At 44.1% G+C, this 25,501-nt stretch overlaps 1 protein-coding gene across 1 annotated transcript in view; it reads left to right on the top strand.

Moving 5' to 3' along the window:
- Positions 1–25,501, top strand: part of LOC126092406 (protein dachsous-like) — a gene marked incomplete at its 5' end in the record, with an annotated part of 322,105 nt that overhangs the window by 67,193 nt on the left and 229,411 nt on the right. The gene's annotated exons all lie outside the window — the stretch shown is intronic.

Below are 25,501 nucleotides of genomic sequence, written 5' to 3'. Positions count from 1 at the left end.
CAGGCGTGTCTGTTTTCGTAGGCAAAATTTGAGTGTCTGTTGCATCAGATGAGCCAGAAACTGCCGCTTTGTCGAAAACCGTGTTGCCTAAATCACCTCGTGTGAACTTTTTGAGAACTGTGCAGCCGCTCTCGAAATCGCTACCACGGCCAACACAAACCAGAGCTGTTATCCTTGGCAGACGTGAGAAACTTCCACCGAACAAAGATGCAAAAGCTTCACGAAACAAAGGACTGGCAGAACACATTGCGTGATCATTCGGTCCACCCGGTGTTTGAAGACGCACTGCTCAGCCGCGAGCGAAGCACAGATAGCAGAAGGGCGCAACACTTCTTTCTTAATTGAAGTTAAGACGCCTGCTCCGTGGTCTCGAGTGGGCGGAGAGCGCCACGCTACGAGTATGTGTGTGTGTGTGTGTGTGTCCGTGCGTAAGGCACGCGGCCGCTCCGTGTCCCACGCGCACCTCTCACGTGGAACCCGCTACATCTGTTGATAAGCCGCGTTACAGTCGAGGCCTTAAATCCACGACTTATCCCCCTCCCCCCTCCCCCCCCCCCTGCTGCGGTCCGGTAGCCGCAGTTCCTCGCCGGTGTCGGCAGCTCTTATCGAGATGACGCGAAGCACTAATTTTTCTTCGCTTCCTCGCAGATTCTGTTACCTTTGACACTTCTTTGTAAATAGCTGAAATCCACGCAACGGCGTGTTCCTCCAGCAAAAAGTTTTATTTTCGCGCAAAGAAAACGCAACCATCTCAAACAGTTAATGTCTCATTCCGTACTGGAGCGACTCGGTAGCGTACTTCTTCGGGGAGAGTGATGTTCAGGTGGGCTGCTTTGGATTTTCGATGCCTTCTTCGATACCGGGACAAGCCCCAGGCCCTTTCTTCATTTTTGCCAGACTGACTAGTGTATCGGCTGAAGTGACGTTGATGGCTAAAATCGAACCTTCTTTATGTTAACAGGTTCGTTGGAGTAGTCAGTAGGTTGAAACCCATCAGTTTGAACGCTACGTGTACGACACCGCTGATCTTGCCAGTCGCAGCGTATATAGCGTCAGAAAACCAAGACTAGCCTCTGCTAGCTGTGCTCGTTTCCTTGTTGACGATGATCGAAAAAGCACAGTCGAGGCTGTGTGGATCAGATAAGCACGGATCGCTCATTTTTGTCCACCTAACACAACACTGCCGACCTTCGTGACGACGGGAGGCAAATCTTGTGCGAAAGAGCTAGTGCATTCCTCTACGTACGCCCCACGAGAAAATTACAGAAGATTTGTTGAAAACTTTTGTCGAGCAAAAGGGGAAACGCGTCTGGGAAATTAAAAGCCAATACTGTAGCAAAATAGGCGCTTTTTTTTACAAAGAAAGACTTCTTATTGAGACTTCTTATTGATACTTACAGTCGCTCTGATTACATGTAAGCTGCTGCAAATAAGCGAGTTCTTTAATTCTCATCGGTAACTTCACAAACGACAGTACTAAAGGGTGAGTGAAGTGTAGGCTTGCAGAGAGGACCTTCTCAGAGTATACAGACCCCTCTTCAACTCACCAAAACACACGCCTCAACAATAGATCTCTGCTTCGTTATAGTCTCTTTCGCCCCAAATAAGTTGGTTTATGAAGTACATTATTTTACATCCCATACTTATTCGCACGTCCACTTAATCCATTAAAGGTTTACGTGAGGAAATATTGATAATTAGGACTTCTTTCAGTATGAGTGAAATGGATTTTTGTCATTTAGTCTGTCATTTAGGTTATGCAGTATGTGCAATGTAAGTACTGTCAAACAAGCTAAACTAAAGAGAAATTCAGAATAGTAATAAATTACAGGAAGAAAAAAATAAAGATTTTTAAGGTTTGCGTGTGACATTGTAATTCTGCCAAAGACAGCAAAGAACTTAGAAGAAGGGTTGAACGAAATGGATACTGTCTTAAAAATGGGTAATGGGGTGTACAAATTAAAGCTGTGAAGAGTGTGACGATAGAGTTAGGTTATGGAATGAAGCGTTAAAAGTAATAGACGGGCTTTTCTATTAGACAGCGAAATAATGGTAATGACGGATGCAAAAAGGATGTAATGTATTGTAGCAGTAGCAAGTGAAATATTCATGAAAAAGAGAAATCTGTTAACATTGAGTGTAATTTTAACTTTTAGCAAATCTTTTCTGAAAGCAGTGTGTAGCTTTATATGGAGCTGTAATCTGGACGATAAACAGAACAGACAAGAAGAGAATAGAAACATGTGAAATGTGGTAGTGCTGAATTCTGAAGATTAAATGGGCAGCTGTAGTAACTAATGAAGACGAATGGATCGAATTAGAAACGACAGAGCTTTGCGGCACTACTAGACTAGTAAAAAGGGTGACTTGATCGTGAGACGATAAGGAAAAATTAATTTGCTGGTGGAGGGAAGAGTGGAAGGTGAAAAATGAGGAGGAAGACAAAGACCAGAGTACAATCAGCAGGTAAATAAGGATTTAAGGCGCGACCAGAGTACAATCAGCAGGTAAATAAGGATTTAAGGCGCAGTAGTTACGAAAATATGAAACAACTTCTTCTAGATAGCCTAACCTGTAGAGCTGCATCAGACCAGTCTTCGCACAGATGACTGCCACCACCACAACAACACTAACAAAGGAGATGGTGTGTGAAGTACACTGACTTACACCACACGTCTGCTCACTTGTTGCCACAGTCCATGAAGGAGTTACATCAGGAAGTAATGGTGAAGGCGGTTACCTTTAAAATCTCAATTCTGGACAATCAGAAGTACACTGACGGCAAAAAATCGTAACACCAAGAAGCAGTCGTGTGACTTAAACAAAAGGTGGTAGGCGTGTTTTTACTTCTGAAAGATGTTGTCTATTCAGTAGCATGAGGATGTTAATCAGGTTTGCTTTAAATACAGGCTGTAACGGTCGTGAGCGTTAGTTACGTTTGAGGTTGGACGTGTTGAATTGATGAGAGCCAAGAAAGCGTGTAAGGCGACAAAGACGCCATTATTAATACCTCAGTGAGTGTGAACGATGTCGTGTAATTGGGTTACGACAAGCTGGATGTTTCTTCTGCGATACTGCAGAAAGACTTGGCAGGAACGTAGCCACTGTACGTGAATGGTGGCAGCGGTGTTCACCAGAATGTATGGTCCCAAGAAAGCCGGGCTCCACCAAGAGGAACGGCACCGTAGTGCCTCGTACTGCATCTGCAGCACTAATACAGGGTGTTTCAAAAATGACCGGTATATTTGAAACGGCAATAAAAACTAAACGAGCAGCGGTAGAAATACACCGTTTGTTGCAATATGCTTGGGACAACAGTACATTTTCAGGCGGACAAACTTTCGAAATTACAGTAGTTACAATTGTCAACAACAGATGGCGCTGCGGTCTGGAAAACTCTATAGTACGATATTTTCCACATATCCACCATGCGTAGCAATAATATGGCGTAGTCTCTGAATGAAATTACCCGAAACCCTTGACAACGTGTCTGGCGGAATCGCTTCACATGCAGATGAGATGTACTGCTTCAGCTGTTCAATTGTTTCTGGATTCTGGCGGTACACCTGGTCTTTCAAGTGTCCCCACAGAACGAAGTCACAGGGGTTCATGTCTGGCAAATAGGGAGGCCAATCCACGCCGCCTCCTGTATGTTTCGGATAGCCCAAAGCAATCACACGATCATCGAAATATTCATTCAGGAAATTAAAGACGTCGGCCGTGCGATGTGGCCGGGCACCATCTTGCATAAACCACGAGGTGTTCGCAGTGTCGTCTAAGGCAGTTTCTACCGCCACAAATTCACGAAGAATGTCCAGATAGCGTGATGCAGTAATCGTTTCGGATCTGAAAAACGGGCCAATGATTCCTCTGGAAGAAATTGCGGCCCAGACCAGTACTTTTTGAGGATGCAGGGACGATGGGACTGCAACATGGGGCTTTTCGGTTCCCCATATGCGCCAGTTCTGTTTATTGACGAAGCCGTCCAGGTAAAAATAAGCTTCGTCAGTAAACCAAATGCTGCCCACATGCATATCGCCGTCATCAATCCTGTGCACTATATCGTTAGCGAATGTCTCTCGTGCAGCAATGGTAGCGGCGCTGAGGGGTTGCCGCGTTTGAATTTTGTATGGATAGAGGTGTAAACTCTGGCGCATGAGATGATACGTGGACGTTGGCGTCATTTGGACCGCAGCTGCAACACGGCGAACGGAAACCCAAGGCCGCTGTCGGATCACCTGCTGCAGCACTAGCTGCTCGTTGCCCTCTGTGGTTGCCGTACGCGGTCGCCCTACCTTTCCAGCACGTTCATCCGTCACGTTCCCAGTCCGTTGAAATTTTTCAAACAGATCCTTCTTTTCGGTGCTTTGGTTACATTAAACCTCCGTTGAAAACTTCGTCTTGTTGCAACAACACTGTGTTCTAGGCGGTGGAATTCCAACACCAGAAAAATCCTCTGTTCCAAGGAATAAACCATGTTGTCTACAGCACACTTGCACGTTGTGAACAGCACACGCTTACAGCAGAAAGACGACGTACAGAATGGCGCACCCACAGACTGCGTTGTCTTCTATATCTTTCACATCACTTGCAGCGCCATCTGTTGTTGAAAATTGTAACTACTGTAATTTCGAAAGTTTGTCCGCCTGAAAATGTACTGTTGTCCCAAGCATATTGCAACAAACGGTGTATTTCTATCGCTGCTCGTTTAGTTTTTATTGCCGTTTCAAATATACCGGTCATTTTTGAAACACCCTGTATGAGCAGCAGTTGGCTGCACAGTGACACAACGAACTGTTACGAATCGGTTACTTCGAGGACAACTACGAGCCAGCGCGCATTCCACTGACCCCACACAACGGCTACTTCAGTAGTGTCAAGCGAGAGCTCCTCGGATGGCAGGGTGGAAGCCTGTTGTGTTTTATGGTGAAAACTGGTTCTGTCTCGGTGCCAGTGGTGGCCACGTGTTGGTTAGGAGGAGGCCGGTTGATGGCTTGGAACCAACCTGTCTGCGTCCTAGGTACACTGGACCTACACCTTGAGGTATGGTCTGAGGTGCGATTTCGTATGACAGGAGGAGCCCTCTTATGGTCATCTCACTCACCCTGACTGAAGTTTTGTACGTCAGGCTGGTTATTCGACCCATTGTGCTGCCATTCATAAGCAGCACTCCAGGAGGTGTTTTCCAACAGGATAATGATCGCCCGCATACCGCTGTTGTAACTTAACATGCTCTACAGAGTGTCGGCATGTTGCCTTTGCCTGCTCGATCGCCAGATCTGTCTCCAGTCGAGGACATATGGGAAATCATTGGACGACAGTAAACAGCTGTAACCGTCCCTGTACTGACCGACCAAATGCATTAGGTACGGAACTCCATCACACAAACCGACATCCGGCGCCAATATGAAACAATTCATGCACGTTTGTATGCTTGCACTCAACATTCTGGCAGTTACACCGGTTATTAATGTTCCAGCATTTTACATTTGCAATGACTTATCTCGCGCCTACACTAACCTGTGATCTTCCAATGGTAATCACTTAAATATGTTACGAAGAGAAATGTATTCCCAAAATTTCATTACTCTACATTAACTATTTTTTTGGAATCGCGATTTTTTTTTCCGTGTGTGTATTTAGCTCCGTAGGCCGTTGACACAGACATGCTAAGAGGTGGACAAGAAACGACCGCGTGTCCGCCGCTGGTCGTTCTGGACGACGAGAGCCTAATGGCTCGCTAGCGTGACCAGCTCGGCCATCCGAACGACGAGTAACCACGCCCCCGGGAGCGTCGTACTCTCTGAAATTATAGGACAGCCTCTAAGAACCTCCTCCGCGAAGATATCATTGTTTCCTCAGCCATCCTATCTCTCTCTTCATGTTAATAAATCCCAGTTTTCTTATTTGGAGAATCTTTACACAGTTTGCTTTCTGCCGACTTCTTACTTCACACACATTCCGTGTGTCATAGTGTATCGTTTGTCTGAGTGTCACTCATCAGAAGGGAAAATTGGAGGATAGAGTCGCAGACAGAACCTTCTAGCGCCGGTGGAGGAAGTACAGAAGGGCCACCGAAACAGTCCGATGTCACTGTCCTCAACCGTGCTTGCAATATTTCTTTGTTTTGAAGTTGCAGAACGCAGAGTTCGCCATATTTTTGCACCTGTGCGTCTTGATATGTGTGGTTCCAGATGTGGCGTTCCAAATATCCAACATTCCAACACTATCGGGTGAAGAGCCAATAGCCAAGTTACCACACCAGCCGACGAGGCGAGAAGAATAACAGCTAATCTGCCGCGGTCTTCATTCCGTTTTCATGACGCGAGCTTCTCGTGGAAATCGCTAACGAGGCTAAGCCGTATAAATCACCTGCGGCGCCCCCTCACGGTCCGAGCCGGATACATTTTCTCGCTCTCGGCCCCCGTCCTTCGCTCGGCCACTTGTGTGTGCATCGTCCCCGCTGAAGTGCGCGGTAATTGACTTGTTATCGTCCCGTCAGCGGGGATGACGCTGTGGCGTGCTGTTATATCGCTCCCCATTTCAGCCTGCTAGTGTGTGTGTCTGTGTGTGTGTGTGTGTGTGTGTGTGTGTGCGTAGGGGACAATAAGATGTATAAATGTCGTCAGGCACGACTATGTGTTTGTTTCTAAAAACAGAAAGTGACCGAAGATGTAATCCTGCTTTCATTGGAAAGTCACAGAATGCTTAAGCCCATTCTATAATTCTCTCTGTTCTGTGCTACAAAGAGGATTATTGCTCTGAATAACTATAATCCCATGTTGAACTGAATGAATAAACTTCTATCCATTCCATTAACACTAATCCACGTTTATTTCTTATTTTTTCAAATTTATGTAAGCGGATTTGCTACATTTTATTCTAGAATAAGAAACCCATATCGTTTTACAGTTTCCGTCCCTGTCTGTGCAAACGGCTACTTTGTACACAGTAATGTCCTACGAGCTCATACTTATTATAATTTAATGTTTCGATCTTCTGAACAAATCTTAACACCACAGTGCGTGTCCAAGAAAAGCAATTTTATCACGAGTTTGCATCGCATAATGTATTAACGAAGGTCCAGGCAAGTTGGTATTTTACTTTTTCTCAGTGTCAGCTCCAGGTAAAACCGGGAAAAAATTAATTTCTGACAGCCGCGTTGCGATGATTCTCTATTCATGGATGCCACCATTATTTGCGAATTGTAATAACTGGTTCAACTGGTTCTGAGCACTATGGGACTTAACTTCTGAGGTCATCAATCCCCTAGAACTTAGAACTACTTAAACCTAACTAACCTAAGGACATCATACACATCCATGCCCGAGGCAGGATTCGAACCTGCGACCGTAGCGGTCGCGCGGTTCCAGACTGTAGCGCCTAGAACCTCTCGGCCACCCCGACCGGCGAATTGTAATATTTCCATACGCTTATTGCTTTACTGTACTGTACAGCGAGTCGTAGAATATCAACAGTCGTCAAGTGATGGCTGAGAAAATATGTTCCAGCAGGTGAAGGACAAGAAAAATGATTTTTTGCCCGCCGAAAATAATTTTCGAAATCGTATTGCTATTTGCATGACCCTGCGAGTGCAAGGTGACTGATACGGGCAGTCACACCATATGTTGCTGTTCCCACACGCTCCTGCCGAAATTCTAGTGGCAGCAGTTTCGACGGAAATTATTCGGACAGACATCGGTGGTGTCATGCAAGTTATGACCTTGTAAGTGAGCGAATTCAACAAGAAGAGGAGAGAGCGCAGATGTTGGATTTGGCAGTGGATTTTGCGCAGAAATAACACGAGGGTACCAAACACGCTTATAAAAGAAAATACCACTCGTAAACAAAATCCATTCGTGGACCACTCTGAAATAACAGAAGTAAATATCGAGTACTTTTTGATCTGTGTACAGAATCAGAAATCTCAAACGCACGCCAGAGATGCCGCACTGGCTCAAGTGAAACTAAGAGTAAGATGTTGAACATTTTGCGATTGCGTGATATACACTACGCCCCCAAAAGTACATATTCAAAGTTCTTGTACGATGTTCGAATGGCTCTGAGCACTATGGGACTTAATATCTGAGGTCATCAGTCCCCTAAAACATAGAAGTACTTAAACCTAACTAAGCTAAGGACATCACACACATCCATGCCCGAGCCAGGATTCGAACCTGCGACCGTAGCGGGCACGCGGTTCCAGACTGAAGCGCCTAGAACGGCATGGCCACAACGGCCGGCGTGTACGACGTTGATGGATGCTGTTTACAATGCCGTCAAGGCTCATTTTAAAGCTGGTATTTTCGCTCTTGTGCTACACGTCCGTTAAATAAGACGTTACAGCTTTTGTAAGTATTAAACTTATTCCATGTGGAATTTTGAAGTTACGCTTTGTGCAAATACACTAAAAGAGACGGTAATATTCATGTTCCTGCATTAAAAACTACTATGGAGCTGAAATTGTACTCCCGTAAGAAACGTTGTTACTTCCTTTCTCTAATTAATTGGCAAAGTATTTGAATGTTTCTGTGTCCTTGCGTTGGGAGTCTACAATCGGAAGATCGTGCCAGTATTGCATTACTTAATTTTTGTGATTCCATAAACGAGGTCGCTTTTTTTTTTTTTTTACAATGCGAAAAACTATACAGTTGTTGCCAACGACTCGTTGCCAACAAACATTTTTTTGGCATTTTTTTGGTGCTGAGAAATACACGCACGATAAAATTACTAACTCATAAGTGAGAACACAGCGATCTAACTTCGAAATTCATCCACGAGGTGGCTGTCAGATGAGGCTCACCAGGAAGAAGTGTGGCGTGACAAAGCTAAAGTGACTTTAACTTGTAGTTGCACGGCTAAACCTGGCGTCACACGAGTGATGGTACAGGAATCTGGGATATCCACACGCAATTTCGGTGACGCCACTCGAGAGGCCTCACTTTAGTTGCGCCGTGAACACGGCTTAGGTCGTCGCAAAATCCAGTCTGTACGCCAGTTCACTACGGAAGTCGCATCACGACTGCTGAACGCCAGCGTGACCCTGGCTGGTGCGGGCCGTCACTCTCCCACCACGACGGACGGATGTCCCGCGGGACGCCCCCTCGCGTGAACCACCTCAGCCGTGGGGCGCCCCCCCTGTGAACGGGCGGGCGGCCGCCGGTACGCTACGCTACTCTACGCTACTATAGGTGATGCCAGTGCCGCCTGCCCCAGCGCCCCACTCCCCCCCCCTCCCCCTCTCCATGTCCCCAGCAGCGCGTTAAGCGTAATTTACAGACGACCGGCGATTTCCACCGGCCGTGTAATCCTGAAATATGGATGCTCGCCCGTGCGAACAAGTCGGTGGACGGCGGCCAAAAAATTTCGTGGCCGGACCTCCGGACTGGAAGGTCGCGTCGGTGTCAGCCCAGAGCGCTCCACGGCGCACCACGCCACACGTGTGGCCCACACTGGCGGAGCCCCTGCCCCTGCTTCCGATATCCAGCTCGTCTGACACTGGTGAGGGAGTAACGACTTCGAGTCTTGCTATCAATACCACAAACGCTAAATATTTGCATTCGATGTTTCAGTAGATGTATCTCCTTATGATGGTAGTCTGCGAGTATACAAACAGTGAAACTTCCCCTTAGAACTATTATATACGACTGTACTTAAACTGACACACAATATTTTTAGCGCAACGCAGTCTGACTCAAAAATCCCTACAAAAGAATGGCCCTGACTAACATTAAACTATACCTTTCACAAATCACTTACCTCACAAAAATCTTCATTACTCGAACTACTGCAATACAGCGAGCGCCACTACTGCCAGCTAAATAAAAGATTCAAACTACTGAAGGCACTAACTACTGATAGGCATAGTTAGCAAATGAAAGATTTTGATACAGAACAAACAATGTATTTACCTTAACAGTGTTCAAAAGTCATAATATACATATCAGTTCATAATATCCAGTATTACAAATTTCAAAACTCCGCCATCTCTCTCCCCACACCCACCACTGCTGGGGGCTCACCTCCAACTGCGCAACGCTACGCGCTGTTCACGTCCAGCTGCCCAACACTACAATGGCAGACAACAATGCAAACTAGCCACAGACTGCACACAGCACAGCCAGTGATTTTCATACAGAGAGCGCTACGTGGCGGCGGCGTTACCAATATAAGAACCTAAACAGCCTACTTACAACACTTCAGTCTATCGACTATATCTCCAAAGGCTTTTGAGACTGTACCACACAAGCGGCTTGTAGTGAAATTGCTTGCTTATGTAATATCACATTAGTTATGTGACTGGATTTGTGATTTCCTCTCAGGGAGGTCACAGTTCGTAGTAATCCACGGAAAGTCATCGAGTAAAACAGAAGTTATTTCTGATGTTCCCCAAGGCAGTGTTGTAGGAGACAATCTGAGCCTAATGGAAAATTTGAACTGGCAGACCCTGAAAACAAACACCAGTTATCCCGCGGAACTTACAAAGTTTAAAGAACCAGTGACAAATGAAGAGCGTAGAAATCAGCTCCGCACTTACTGCACCTTCACACAGTCAGCTCGGATTTAGAAAACATCGTTCCCGAGAAACGCAACTAGCTCTTTACACACACGAAGTGTTGAGTACTATTGACGAGGGAATTGAAATGGATTCCACAATTCTAGATTTCCAAAAGGCTTTTGACACTGTACCACACAAGCGGCTTGTAGTGAAATTGCGTGCTTACGTAATATCATCTCAGTTATGTGACTGGATTCGTGATTTCCTCTCAGAGCTTCAGTCCGGAACCGCGGGACTGCTAGGGTGGCAGGTTCGAATCCTGCCTCGGGTATGGATGTGTGTGATGTCCTTAGGTTAGTTAGGTTTAAGTACTTCTAAGTTCTAGGGGACTGATGACCTAAGATGTTAAGTCCCATAGTGCTCAGAGCCATTTGAACCATTTTTTTTCCTGTCAGAGAGGTCACAGTTCGTAGTAATTCACGGAAAGTCATCGAGTAAAACAGAAGTTATTTCTGTTGTTCTCCAAGGTAGTGTTAGGAGACAATCTGAATAGCCGTCTTGGATTGTTTGCACATGATGCTGTCGTTTATCGTCTAGTAAACTCATCAGAAGGTCAAAACAAATTGCAAGACGATTTAGAAAAGATATCTGAATGGTGCGAAAATTGGCAATTAACCATAAATAATGAAAGATGTGAGGCCATCCACATGAGTGCTAAAACGAATCCGTTAAACGTCTGTTACACGATAAATCAGTCTAACATAAAGGCTGCAAATTCAATCACGAACAATTTCAAAAGGAAGGAATACGTAGAAAATGTTGTGGGGAAGGGAAACCGACGAGTGTGCAAAACACTTAGAAAATATAAGAGATCAGCAGACAGCTGTGCGGTCTGTTATCCTTACCAGATAGAATTAACAGAATACATCGAGAAAGTTAAAACAAGAGCAGCAAGTTTCTTGCTATTGCGAAATAGATCAGGGAGTGTCACGGACATGATACAGAATTTGAGATGGACACCATTAAAGGAAAGGCATTTTTCGTTGAAGCGGAATCTTCACAAGAAATTTCAACCACCTACTTTCTTCTCTGAATGCGAAAATATTTTGTTGACGCCAACTTGCATGGAGAGAAACGATCATCGTAATAAAATAAGAGAAATCAGAGCTCTCACGGAAAGATATACGTATTCGTTTTTTCCGCGAATTTTTGTGAAGGTGGTTCAGTGAGCCCTCTGAAGACACTTACGTGTGATTTGCAGAGTATCCATGTAGATGTAGATGTAGATGTAGATGCTGTCTCCCATAGGCAGATTCGACTAAATGCACCGCATACGGAAGTATTTAAACATTCATTATTCCCGCGCTTTATAAACTATCGGATCGCGGGAAAACCCTCAGATGTGGTGCAATACTGAATATCCTCTTCCATTTGCTTTAGAATGTTTTTCAGAGTAATCATGTAAATGTATGATCTTCCTAAATTCCTCCTTCCTCTGTGTTGATGCTGTAGCATTTTATGTGGAAATCTTGTTCTCTGGAATGCTTACAGCCATTAGACCGGTATTTTTGTACATAATGTTCCACTCTTCTACGGTCCATTGTTTTCCTATGTTTTCCTTTCTCAGTCTGTCTCTCAAAGTTTCGTCAGCCAGGGAACGCAAGAACGTCATCTGGGCGCTGTTTGATGTACTGTCACCGTCTTTGCGAACAGAGCGACATCCACCCCCATAAAAACTAGCCGCTTTTCTTACCTCATTGTGAAATATGATTTGTATTTCTTATCTCATTTCATTCCTAAAACTTCTCTTTCGTATTCCATTCAATTCGTTGTACTTTGTTACATTTTTCTGTGTATCTGTTTGGTTCATAAATTGCGAAATTGTTCCACATGAAAGATTCTTGTTTTGGTTTCCGAAATTTTCATTTTTACTTAGACGTCAGTATACCTTCCGGTCCCTCAATCCGCACTGTGCTATTGTAAAACTATTGATATTCTATCCCTGAACACTTAGTTAAATGACGTTCACACTCACCAACAGTTCGGCAGGGGCATTCATTTATCGTAATAATTCAGTTAGACAAGCAATCAATAAAATATAGGTACAAATCAAGGACATTTATGAAGTTATCCTAAGGACGTTTAGTGGAACCGATGACTGTAAATCGGAGGTTGCTCTTTCAAATGGCGGTACCAGCAAACACCGTTTTCCGAAAAGGGGAGAAACCGCTATATGACGTAAATCGTTAGCAATATACAAGAAAACGACCTCTCCACTATGCAGAATAATCTCTTTACTGATATTTTGTCTTTGTAAATACGCCAGCCATGTATAGCAACAGGATAATCCTCTATACTTTGATCCGAGATCTTTTGAACACTGAACGCTCGCACATCACTTACAAATGAATGCTACGGCGATTGTTGAATCTAAGTTTAAGACTCAGTGCTATTCCTCTCTTTCATAATGGAATAATTCAATAGAAAAAACAGATTTGGGCATCAAAATTCAGACGGAACCATTACAGATCACAAAATCTGGTGTGATCTGGTGTTTTACATTGCACTTCTCCATAAACATGTAATGAATTATCATGCAACTTCATAAAAAACATCCATTTCGAGGACTTGTTCCGAGGAAGTTGTTCTTCGCTTACTAAGCTGATAATTCTATTTTCGGACAGACGTTGTTGAAGAGATGTGGAATGGTAACTTGTGTCACTATTACCATAGCTCTCGTTTTCCAGTGTATGGTGTATCCACATACAATTGCCCGAGGTTGATAAATGTCTCCGATAAGTCAACGGCTCTTCGTCTTTGCGAATGTAATGTTTATCGTACTCCGATATAACCGTGTGAGCACTTATTAGTTGGTGTTTTACTGCCAGCGTGTTTACGACTGAAAGAAAATCTCGCATAAAGAATAGCAGCTATTACGTGCAGCGTCCTCGTTCTTCCAATAACGGCACTGGCCACGAAGATCTTCGCGAGAGAAAGCAAAATGGCGTCTCCAACCATGAGACTTCTAAATCACGGTTTTTATCGGTCGTGGCTGTGTTGCTGTTGGTCGGTATCTGCGATCTGGGGCACGAGCAAATATTATGCTACAAGGGTCCGCTTGTATTAATGAGCTAATTCCTCGAGAACAGTATCAGATTATATATTAGCGTACGTGATCGCCCTGCGCTATTAATGCGGTTGCCGCAGCCGCTTGTAAATTAGAACTCACAGTCCAAGCAGATGTTTCTACAATCGCGCGATTCCGAGAATGCACTCTCCCAAATCGTCAGCTGAGGTGGGTGGAGGTAGTTCGTTCCTTTGCTGTAGTAAATGCGTTGCAAAATAAGAAACAAAACCTTTAAAGCCAAAGAAAGCACTTTGCGCAGTGCGAGGTAATTTTTTGTCATTCTTGAGACAGCGCTCTTCTACAGCTATTATTTCTGTACGATATTGTTCTGGATTAGTGCTTCGAGAAGTAGGGAGTGCCCACGCACGGATCCATAGTTCGGGTCTGTGGGATACAGCTTCCACAACACCCACATTTGACGTGCCACAAATGCCTGGGACTTTTCAAAAAAATAGTTCCAATGGCTCTGAGCACTATGGGACTTAACTTCTGAGGTCATCAGTCCCCTAGAACTTAGAACTACTTAAACCTAACTAACCTAACGACATCACACACATCCATGCCCGAGGCAGGATTCGAACCTGCGACCGTAGCGGTCGTGCGGATCCAGATTGTAGCGTCTAGAACCGCTCGGCCACTCTGGCCGGCGCCCTGGGCCCAAAATAAATTACACAAAGTATTATAATAATAGTAATCTGTTTACATCATTAACTAGTGCAGGGGTTTTGCTTTTTTTGGGGGGGGATGGGGGTGGGGGGAGGGGTCGTTGCACTTATGATACTCTCTTGTATCCACGGCTGCGAATACAGTGTACCGAGGCAGCCGCATGTGTTCAGATTCATCTGTAATCTTATTCCGTACCCCACTCCAAAGGATCGGACCACTAGAAGAGAACGTGTAGACGCCCTGTATAATACGTGTTAAACTGTGACTGAAGAGGCAGTCAGGTGCCAGGGGTTAATGATTTACTTTCAGTGACTCTATGTCTGGATAAAAAGGAGGTAAAGCTGTCGACAGTTCGAAGGTCGCTTTGAACACCACAGTGGTTTATTAGATGAGGTCGTATTGGAGGTGATATAGCCCTTGCCTTCCTCCTACCGTCGAACTGCCTTACACACACAATTGTAGGAGGAACTACACGTAACGTGGACGTCGAATCGCGGTGTAGCTCGGCATTTTTGATATTAGCAGATAATTTTCGTAGGTGAAAGAGCCGATAAATGACACAAAAATTCTTGGATCGACCGAGGATGAAAACCAGGAGCTTCGGGTTTTTAACCTAGCACTTACCAAGCTAGTGTGGCGCACATTACTACTGAGTGATTCTGTGGTGATGGTACAAACTTTCAGGGATGACGGAAAATCTGAGGTAAGGGACCCTGGTTCGAAAACAATGGGCCGAAAGTTATAAACGAAAATAGTTCTGGCACCTCTGACAGTGGAATACACATAGCAGTAGTGGTGTTGGCAAGACTGCAAGGTAGGTAACTTTCACGGTAGTCTAGTAAACATCGCCTCTAAAATGCTTACCTATGAGCACTTGTTTATCTTCGCTACCATGAAACACATCTCTTCCGAAGAACAAGAACTCATAGCTCTTAATATATGCGTTTTAGAGCCCATGTTTAATACACAGTATTTTTCCTTTTTCGTCTGTACTACCTTGTTGATAAATATGGAAACCAAAGAGCTTGGTGTATGAGAGATTTGTTTTACTTTATTAAAGATGAAGAAGGGTTCGAAGCTCTTAACGTATGCATTCTAGAGCCCATGTCTACTGGCCTTTTTTTCCTTGTTCCGGTCCATACTATCGCTTCTGAAAGTTTCCTACCGTACAATCTCAGCGTCAACAGTATCGGTACACGTATTCCACTGTCAGAGATATCGGAATGATTTTCGCTTATAACCTACGACCCGGTGGTTTCCGGCCCAGGGCCCTTTACTTCAGATTTATACATTTATCCTGCTCCATCATCCCTGAAAGTTTGTAACGTCGTCACGAAATAACTCTGTATACACACCACCAAAGGTATTGTGCGACTTTCTGTCGTATTCCCTTCGCGTAATGAGCGATACAAAACCGATTGTATGCCTTTTATCTTGTTCTCATGAGTCCTACGTCAGATATACGATGGATGCAGTAGAACTGTCGAGGTCTTCCTCGAATTTAACTCGATAATGCAGCCAGCAGATTTTCGCAAGATCAGATTACAGGAATTATTCCAACAAAATTGACTGCCAGTGTTAGATTATAATTCAGATTTTTCCTTAGGTTGTTTATTGACGAGAGCGTCCTGAAAAGTAATGCCTCAGAGTTTTGTATGTGAAAACTCTAAAGCTTTTTAAATAATACAAACCCTTATTAACATTCTACGTCTTCATTCTTCACGTCTACACATTTACAGCCCTCTGCCGCTAGAGAGCTCCGAACTGTAGCTCGTAACGCGCAGTGTGTAGCGTTAAATATGTCGGTGCTCCTGTACGCGTGGAGAACGACGAGTGTATCAAACGTCAGACTTCTGCAAGGATTACAAAATAGGTGGTTCCGCTTCATCCTGGAGGCACCACGGTGGACTACGGTCCGGGATCTTCGTCTGGAACTCTACATGGCAACCATCCACTACCAGTTTGTTGAGAGGGCGAGAAAACTATTCGACAAGGTCGACGCTCTTAGACCAGCTACGTGGCAACTCGACTACGCAGGGACCGTCACACCAGAAAGGTGGCACCGTGTCAAATTCCCCGAGCAGTAATTGAAGCAGTAATTGAAGCACCCGTGTAACGCCAATCCCGAGCACCGACCAACACCATAGAAGGCTTTAAGGACCCACAGAGCCCACAGTCCTTCTCGAGCCTAATAAAGAAAAATGTATCCTTTCATGACTCAAATAGTAAGTCCAGTTACAAGGATGGTAGTACTTCTGCACAGTGAGAAACAGCATGGTGTAATCGATTTTCGAATCGAAGAGTTCGTTCGCACATGCAGCACCCTGTCCTTCAGCATTACAATGACAGATCACACACGAGCGCTGCGACATCTGCAACAATGCGACGCTTTGGATTCACTGTCATCGACCGTCCTCCATACAGTGCCTACTTGGCTCCCTCCGATCTCCATCTGTTTCCAAAATTTAAAGAAAACTCTAGACGACTTCACTTTCATAGTGATGAAGCGTCGTAAGTAGAGATGAAGTTACTGCTCCGTCAACAGAGTCGGACATTCAAAAATGATGGCATGGACAAACTGGTCTCTCGTTGGGAGAAATGTGTTAGCCGACAGGATGACTGTCCTTAGAAACAAATATGTAGACGTGACGAATGAAGATGCAGAATGTTAATAACCTTTGTTTTATTTCAAAAGCTTCAAGAGTTTTCAGATAAAAAATTCGGAGGTATTACCGCACTTTTCAGGATGGCCTCATATGACGCCATAACGCACCCCAGGGCTTCGGAATCGAAACTTCATGAAAATCGCCGCGAACAGTCATTCGTCTGTTGATACGCCCGTTATTGCGTGACGGTGATAGATGTGATAGCGTATCCCGTTGAAGACGGCGCGTCCTTCACGCAGGACGCTGCGTGCGCTCGCGGCATGTGTGAGCCAACAAAGCGAGAGTTCCCACCTAGCGAGAGAGCTAATCAAGCGTGCGCACGTTAAACAAAGGCGGGGTAATTAATATAAGTCGGGCGTCGCCGCGGGGGCCGCGGCCGGAGACTGGACCCACTCTCCGGGGAGCGCCGCGCCTCGCTACACTACGCTACACTACACTACACTACACTACACTACACTGCCTGCCTCGCCCCCGCGTCGCTCGTCGCCTGCAGTGGGCGAACCGGGGGCGGCCGGCACTGTCATTCTGTCAGGGACGGCCGAGGACTGGCGAGGGAAACTGAACTGGATGCACAGTGTAGTGAAAACGTGAACGTCTTTAGATGCGGCTTTACCGTAACTGTTACTGCTATCGAAAGAAACAACCATTTCACTGTTACCAGCCACTGTTTACTTATATCCACGACACGTTTCGATGGTTTGGACCTCCATCATCAGGCAGATTTACGTACGTCAGTATGACAACCTCCATCATCAGGCAGATTTACGTACGTCAGTATGACATGTGTGTGGTGTGTTACGATTTTGGGGTATCTTGTGGCACTGCCTAGTGGAGACACAAAAACACAATTAAAGAACATGGTTTGTTAACTAAACTTACATCTAACGGTGGAAAAAAAAACAAGTAAAATAGAATACCTCCAGTGATCACAGGTTCCTTCCTCCGTCTTAAAAGATCATACGTAAACTGCCAAAAACATTGTCTAGAAACTACTAGAACCACAAAACATATAGCAAAAGAGAAACATTATCTCGAAGTAGAAGGCAACATTATTATTTCGGAATAAGTTTGAAAGAATCTGGATATCTCTGTTTGACTTTTTTACTTTAAAGTCAGTACCGCCATTAGACTGTTGTTTATTTACAGTGTTACATTTACACTGACACAATCATGATTTCGGCTTCAAAGTGTCATTATCAAGTGTTTTAAGTGTTATAAATTGCCTAACATGGCATACTGTCGTATTAAAATACTCTATTAGACACATTGTCTAAGAGTCGATATTTCTGGCAGAGCCTACCGTTAGACAGTTGTGTCTAATAGTGTATTTTAATACGACAGTATGCCATCTTACGCAATTTATAACACTTAAAACACTTGATGATGGCACTTCGAAGCCGAAATCATGATTGTGTAAGTGTAAACCTAACACTGTGAATAAGCAACTGTCTAATGGCGGTACTGACTTTAAAGAAATATATTACGACTGTGGCCCTACATTATGAAAAAAAAATATTAAATCCCTGTTTGAGTTCTTGAATACATGCGTTGGAATAAATATTTCAGGTGGTATACAAATCCGATTCTGTTAAGTTTATATAGCTTAAATTTAATACTTGTTTATAAAATCAGGTGGCAAGTTGCGCAGTTTAAGTACAAGAGTTATGTTGTCAGCAGTGGTAAAATTATACATATATAGCAATTTTGGCTGGGATTCAGATAGGGATAAAAAGATGGACGTGGAAGGGGAAGAGAGAGAGAGGGGGGAGGGAGAGGGAGAGGGGGAGGGAGAGAACATCAAGTGAAACAACATCACGGAGTAAAGTCGGATTAAATCGGGTGATGGTGAGGGAATTAGGTCAGGAAGTGATACACTAAACGGATTCGAGTGATTTTGCTATTTTGACAGCAAAATAACTAGCGATGGCAGAATTAGAAACAGTTTGAAATGTAGACTGGACGTAGCAAGAAAATAGTTTCTAAGTAAACGGAAATTTCTTTACATCGAATATAAATTTGAGTGTTACAAAGTATTTTCTGGAAGTATTTGGCTACAGCACAGCCTTGTGCGGAAGCGAACCGTGGATAAACAGCTCAGAAAAGACCAGAGTAAATGCTTTTGAAATAATAATCCTACAGAATGATGCTGAAGATCAGATGAGTCGATCGAATGATTAATGACGAGGTACTGAATGGAACTGGGGATAAAATAAATGTATGGCACAACGGTACAACGTGACTGGAAGAAGGCAGCGGACCGTAGGACACATCCTGAGGCAGTAACTGAAGGTCACCTTGGCGAAGAAAGGCGCGCTTAAAAACATGAACGAGTTCAAACGTATGTAGTCTGCAGAAGATGAAAAGGCTTGCACGCCGTAGACTAGCATAGAGAATTGTGTCAAACTAGTCTTCTTACTGAGTACCACAGCAACAAAATTTGTGGATATCCGCAATAATAATTACTATATGGTTAAAAGTGTCGTATTATTATTTTCGTCTGTTTGCTTTACATAAAACATGGCTCTGAGCACTATGCGATTTAACTTCTCAGGTCATCAGTCGCCTAGAACTTGGAACTAATTAAACCTAACTAACCTAAGGACATCACACACATCCATGCCCGAGGCAGGATTCGAACCTGCGACCGTAGCGGTCGCTCGGCTCCAGACTGTAGCGCCTAGGACTGCACGGCCACGGCCGGCTTGCTTTACATACTATCGATAACAATAATAATAACTACCGTTTTGTTTTATTATTATTACAAATTGTGAACGGAGTGCCACTACAGTGGCTTCAGTTTTTTAGCGTCCTGAAAAAATAAATCCGTCTTCTTGGGTATCCATACAATTATTCTTGCATACTTATTCAGTCGTACCAACAGCTGCCTTACGTATCAGTCATCCCTGTATTGTTTTCAGTAACAGAAATCGCTTACGCAGTTACCGAAAGTAACCACGAAGAGATATATAAAGGGCTGAGTAACCTATGGCACATTTTTGCTCTATATAGTTGTACTTTTGTCTGTTACTTAAGAATGAACAATATTTAAAACCGAAACTGGCAATGGTTAATTGTGGTTTTATTCGAAAATGCTGTAACGTGACACAGAGGGATGTTCTAGTAAAAAAAAGCATAGTTTTATCGTATAGCGCCAGAGAACGCAATTTCCCAAAAAAGATAAAAAAAAGCTCAAAATAGAAATGTATCAAACATCGCTTCAATACTTCATCGAACTTATATAAAACATGGTCCTGTTTTTCATAAACAATTTTCGCATTTAATAATAACAATAAGGAGGTCTCGCCTTTGATTATCATGAAGAACGTTCTATTGAATACAAAATAACTGCAACATTTATATATACTTCTTAATATCTGTGCATGTAAACCTGCATCAGAAGTAATTGCTTTGGTAACAAACAAACGCAAAAGTTACGCTATCAAGTAATTGTTATTACTTACAAAATGCAATTTATATTCTGTAAGCATATAAAAGACAACACACACTGAATGATGTGCGGTTCGAATTATGTGCAAAACAAACAATCAAAAAAGAAAGACAAGTCATCAGCTTCCAGTTTCTCTCTTACATATTCTTGTACGCTTCTTTCCGTACCAGTTGTATCAATACTAGCAGTAATCGTAGATTTACTACGTCTTTAGATGCGGCTTTACCGTAACTGTTACTGCTATCGAAAGAAACAACGATTTCACTGTTACCAGCCACTGTTTACTTATATCCACGACACGTTTCGATGTGTACAAAACTACCGACATTGCCATTACAGTATATATTTTCTTTAATGTCGTTTTTTGTTAGCAATATTAGCCTATTCCCAAGAGTTAGTAGCTTTCACTCAATACTAGGCGGAAATCAAATCTGCACGTGGAATGCACTTCTTTGACTCTTGTGCAGAAAAGAGTGCAGTATTCTGCTGCATCTATTTTCAATAAGCTACCACAAGAACTCAAAAATCTTAGCAGTAGCCCAAACTCTTTTAAGTCTAACTGAAGAGTTTCCTCATGGCTCACTCCTTCTATTCTGTCGAGGAGCTCTTGGAAGAGCTTAGAGATTAAGCGAATTCCAGTGTTACTTGTTGATTTTCTTTATTTAAACTTACGACTTGTCGCCTGAATATGTTTTTTATATTTCATTTTATCTGTTTCTACTATCATGTTATAATTTCATGTATTGACTCGTTCCATGACCATGGAGATTTCTCCTTAATTTGGTCCCACAGAACAATAAGTAAATAAATAAATAAAACCGAACCGTAGTTTTGGTGGATCGCAACTGTAGTCGCTATCAGGTACCTAAATTTCACGTCTGTACGATTCCTAAATTCCACATCAGTGCGATTACCATAGAGAACTACAGTTTTTCAAGTAAAGGTATCTAATGTAATTCAGCAAGCGTTCTGAATGATTTTTCGTAAATCCAGCCAGTCATCGTTTTCCAGCAAGCGCGACAGTTCATCTGGACACCTGCCAGGTATCTTCAGACTGGCTGTAGAAGACTGCTTTTGGTGTCCCACCAGAAGAGTGTCTGAAAGGTGCTCAGATGATGAAAGAAATGTCGTGTTTGGTAGAAGAAGGTGATCGGCTGAACTCGGCAGACGTTGTCGAGTCTTCTGCACGCTGAGGAAATTTCAAGATTCGCATCAGCAAGTGTTGTTTAGTGCGAAGTCAGCCTCGGTATAAGCCCAGCGCGCACGGACGGCTCTGGTGGAAACTCGGCAAAAAAGATTTGCGAATTAATGTTAACTTCCGTTCTAGAGAGGTTACGGAACCAGCAGCGGATAGTTACGACCGATGGCTGCGCGTAACGAGGAGGCTGGCGGACGCTGTCTCCGTTCCCAGGTGCTGTAACGGACACCGTGAAGCGCCGGTAATTACACGCATTGTTCTGCGCGGCTCACGTCAGGCGAGTAACCGACCGTGCGACATGGTCGGCGCAGCCTGCTGACCCGCGGAACCTCTGGACAGCGTCCGACGTCCGCCTCGCATTGAAGGCCGGTTCCCACTAGGGCTGCCGCGCGTCAAAACCGCGCGTCAGCTGCGTGGTTGCCATGGAAACGGCGTCAGCGGCACGGCGCGGCGGGCTCTGCGTCGCGGTTTGACCATGTCGAACCGCTTCCGCTGCCGCGTGACGCGCCCCAGGTGCGCGCCGCCAATCACAGATCGCGCTGAGCGTGACGTCATGTACGCAACCCCGGGCCACAAGAACTTTCGCCGAACCGCTGGCGCGGACGCGGCGGCAGCTATGAAATACTTATCATCCGATTCCAAGGAAACTATTCGGTAGAAAAATTTGATTCTTCGGCATGTTACAGCCTGATATCTTCTCTCGATAAAGGGCCGAATTTCTTTTCGATATTCGTCGTGGTTACTTGCTGTATCGCATTTACGTAAACCTTTACACGAAATTTTAATGAGTGTGCAGAGGTAAAAAAACACATTGCGTGGACTTTGCGTACAGTTCATTTTAGGTAATACATTATTGCGTATGAAATTTAGTCAACATATCGAAATTGCTTTTAAAGCTGAGAGCAGAACGATAGCTATCACCGTTCTCGAGATATTGACTGATATGTCGGCGGACGGGCTGTGCGGTAACCGCGCGCGGATCGCTCGCGACGCGACCGATACTTCGTCCTGCTCGTCGTAAACCATGTGGTTGTATCAACTGCAAATTTCGTAAACGGTTCGAGAAATCTAAAAGCGTTTTTTTGCAAACTATAACTTGTAAAAAGTCATGTATTTCGTCGCATGATAAATATCCAAAATCTGTTTATCTACCGACATATGAAAGAAACTACAGTTTTTCAGAAGGGATAGATGATTTTTTTTTAACAGCATTTAATAGCGTGTGGAATGAGAAGTTAAACAGAAACTAATTTGCTGGTATGTCATAACATGTAATTTGCTAAGTATCTACAGCTATTGATTATTTCCTTTGGTAAGTAACAAACGTGTTTTTCTTTATCGAGTGTACTTTATTGGTTCAAGACGCGTTTCGCCTTTTACTTTAAGGAATTTTCGGTGGAACCTAGAATGATTCAGTTTTGTTTTAAATGCATAACTGATTACTTACAGTGAATCGAGTTTTTGGCGGACGTCCGCCTCGCACTGACAGGAGCAGCGCCGGCGCCGCGACGCCGCCTGGCAACGCCGCCCACGTATGAATGTCGTGTAATTTGACAAGACATTGTATAAAGGTAGAGGGAGGCCGAGCGTCGCGGCTCGTGAGAGAGGGGGGACAGTGACTGGCAGAGGAGTAAAGCGAGAGGGCGAGCGAAAGCGCCGAGGATACAGAACCAAAACGACGAGCGAGAGAGAGGCCCGAGCAGGGGGAGGGGAGGGGGCTCGGTTCGTAAATGAAAGACAGAAGAAGGACGAGATGGCGCCGAAAGCAAAACGAGCAGCACGATCGAGATGACGGGGAGGCTGAAAGCGAAACGAGAAAAGAATCTGCATGCATATTAATTCGTGTGGAGAGAGACAAGACTCTATTAAGGTATTGACAAGCGGCGTCAGCGGCTGTTGTGCCAAGAAGTGTCTGGTCAGTGGGAGATGGAGGACGAGGGGGGGAGGGAGGGGGAAGAGGGGGACGGGGGAGGAACAGAAGGGCCCTCGGCCCTCCCTGGCGGACGCCTCTAATTACTGACGCGACTTGGCTTTTATTACAGGCTCCGCCCCGTACAAATGTTTTCTGTCCGCGTCTATTTGTGACTTCATTACTGTCTGGCGGTGACCCGAGGTGAGGTCGCGCGACTCCCCCGCGCAGCGCTGCGCAGCCCCGTCCGGAGTCGGGCTGTCCAAATTAGGGGTGTGACAGGGGTGGTTTCACCGCAGCCGCTGTCTGGGCCGGAGGCCGCGAAAGTGTTTTGCCAGAGCCTGAGTCGGAGGTGGTATTTACGTAATTGTGATTTGTGAATAAGGATAGCACAGTGGAAAATTGTTTATCTCTTCTTCCTCTTCTGCTCCTCAACACATCCTCGTCTGTGCACTACTTTAATTTGGAGCAGCTTCCATTATTCTGGTATCTCATACTTTGCAACCTTGTTCTCTCTTTTGTCCATCATGTTTTCGTACAGGAACTCATTCTTTTCTGCAAAGTTCTGGCAGCGTGAATTTTTTATTAAAAACTCACCCTGTTGCGAATTTCTGTGTCCTGCATTCCCGTCTCATCTCGATCCTTGTGTACCTCTTCAATTTTTTCGTTCACTTGTCACACAAGAAACTTCATTGTCTGATGATACGTGCACCTCCTCTGGTTCAGTCTGAAAAAGTGTCCGAAGAACTTTGTTCTTCTTTCTCTCACAGTGTCGGAGATCCTTTCCATCTTTGCATACAGTTCTTTTTTCACTTGCCTTGTGTGTTGACCAGCTGTTGTTCTTTGAGACTCCAGTATCTTCCTGAGAATACTTCGTTTCATAAGATTGACCTACTTAGTAATCCTGGCAAACTGTGTTTTTACTAAATAACGAAATATTTTTATCGCAAGTGACTTACAGACAGCAAATTTGATGGTTAAACCGAGACATTCTAAAACTGACCGACTTATAATCTATCTATTAAGGGGGCGTATATAAACCCTGTAATTTGAGAAAGGTTCTTTCTTCCTACTGAACCGTTTGAAAGAGACAAATACGGTCGTTCCATGGGATGAAATATTTGGAACTTTATGTTTACGACGAAAGATACTCAACAGGAGAGTGCGTTTTAATCTTTTGTACCCAATGGGTTATCTTTTAGAAAACTGTTAAGGCTTTTACTAAAAATCTATTTATTGACACGATATTCCTTAGCTATAGAGTTACTATTATCATCATCATCGCAGATGGTTAAAATAAACTAAGACTGAACCATATTTTCACCCATTTTTGCCATAGTTTTAGTGCTAACGACCCGTTCAATAGACATTGCTTATAAGCTGTCAACGACTCTACTTTTTTTTTTTTTTTTGGAGGGGGGGGGGGTGTTGTAGGCTCTTACAGCCTTCAATTTGACTAACAAACTCACTCAATGAATCATTCAAACACGTTGGTTCTAACTGAACTTTTCTGTAACAGCGTCAGTCAAACACTTACTTTTAATAGTCAGAAGATCCGACCTTTCGGCATTACAGCTAACCTCCGTTACATCCCTAGTCTAAACGCCTGGATAATCAGCCAGTAAAAGAGAAACGTGAACTTCATTACTGGTACCTCCCCTTGTTTCTTTCCCAGCTACTGAGATCTGTTTGTGTGAACGTGGACAAATACTTTCGACTCTTAATGCTATCGCTTTCGTGAGTACTTAATGAAATCCACATTATTTTTAATGAATTCTGCAGTCATTTGATCTGTTGAAAGAACTTTTCCTGTCTTTTCAAACTTTGATATGCGTGATGGGAAGCGGAAATGTGGTGGTGGTGGTTAGTGTTTAACGTCCCGTCGACAACGAGGTCATTAGAGACGGAGCGCAAGCTCGGGTTAGGGAAGGATTGGGAAGGAAATCGGCCGTGCCCTTTCAAAGGAACCATCCCGGCATTTGCCTGAAA

Source organism: Schistocerca cancellata, chromosome 7 (assembly GCF_023864275.1).
Source record: "Schistocerca cancellata isolate TAMUIC-IGC-003103 chromosome 7, iqSchCanc2.1, whole genome shotgun sequence".
Lineage (NCBI taxonomy): Eukaryota > Metazoa > Arthropoda > Insecta > Orthoptera > Acrididae > Schistocerca > Schistocerca cancellata.
The sequence above is the reverse complement of the archived record's forward strand: the minus strand, read 5'-3'. Positions and strand labels throughout refer to the sequence as shown.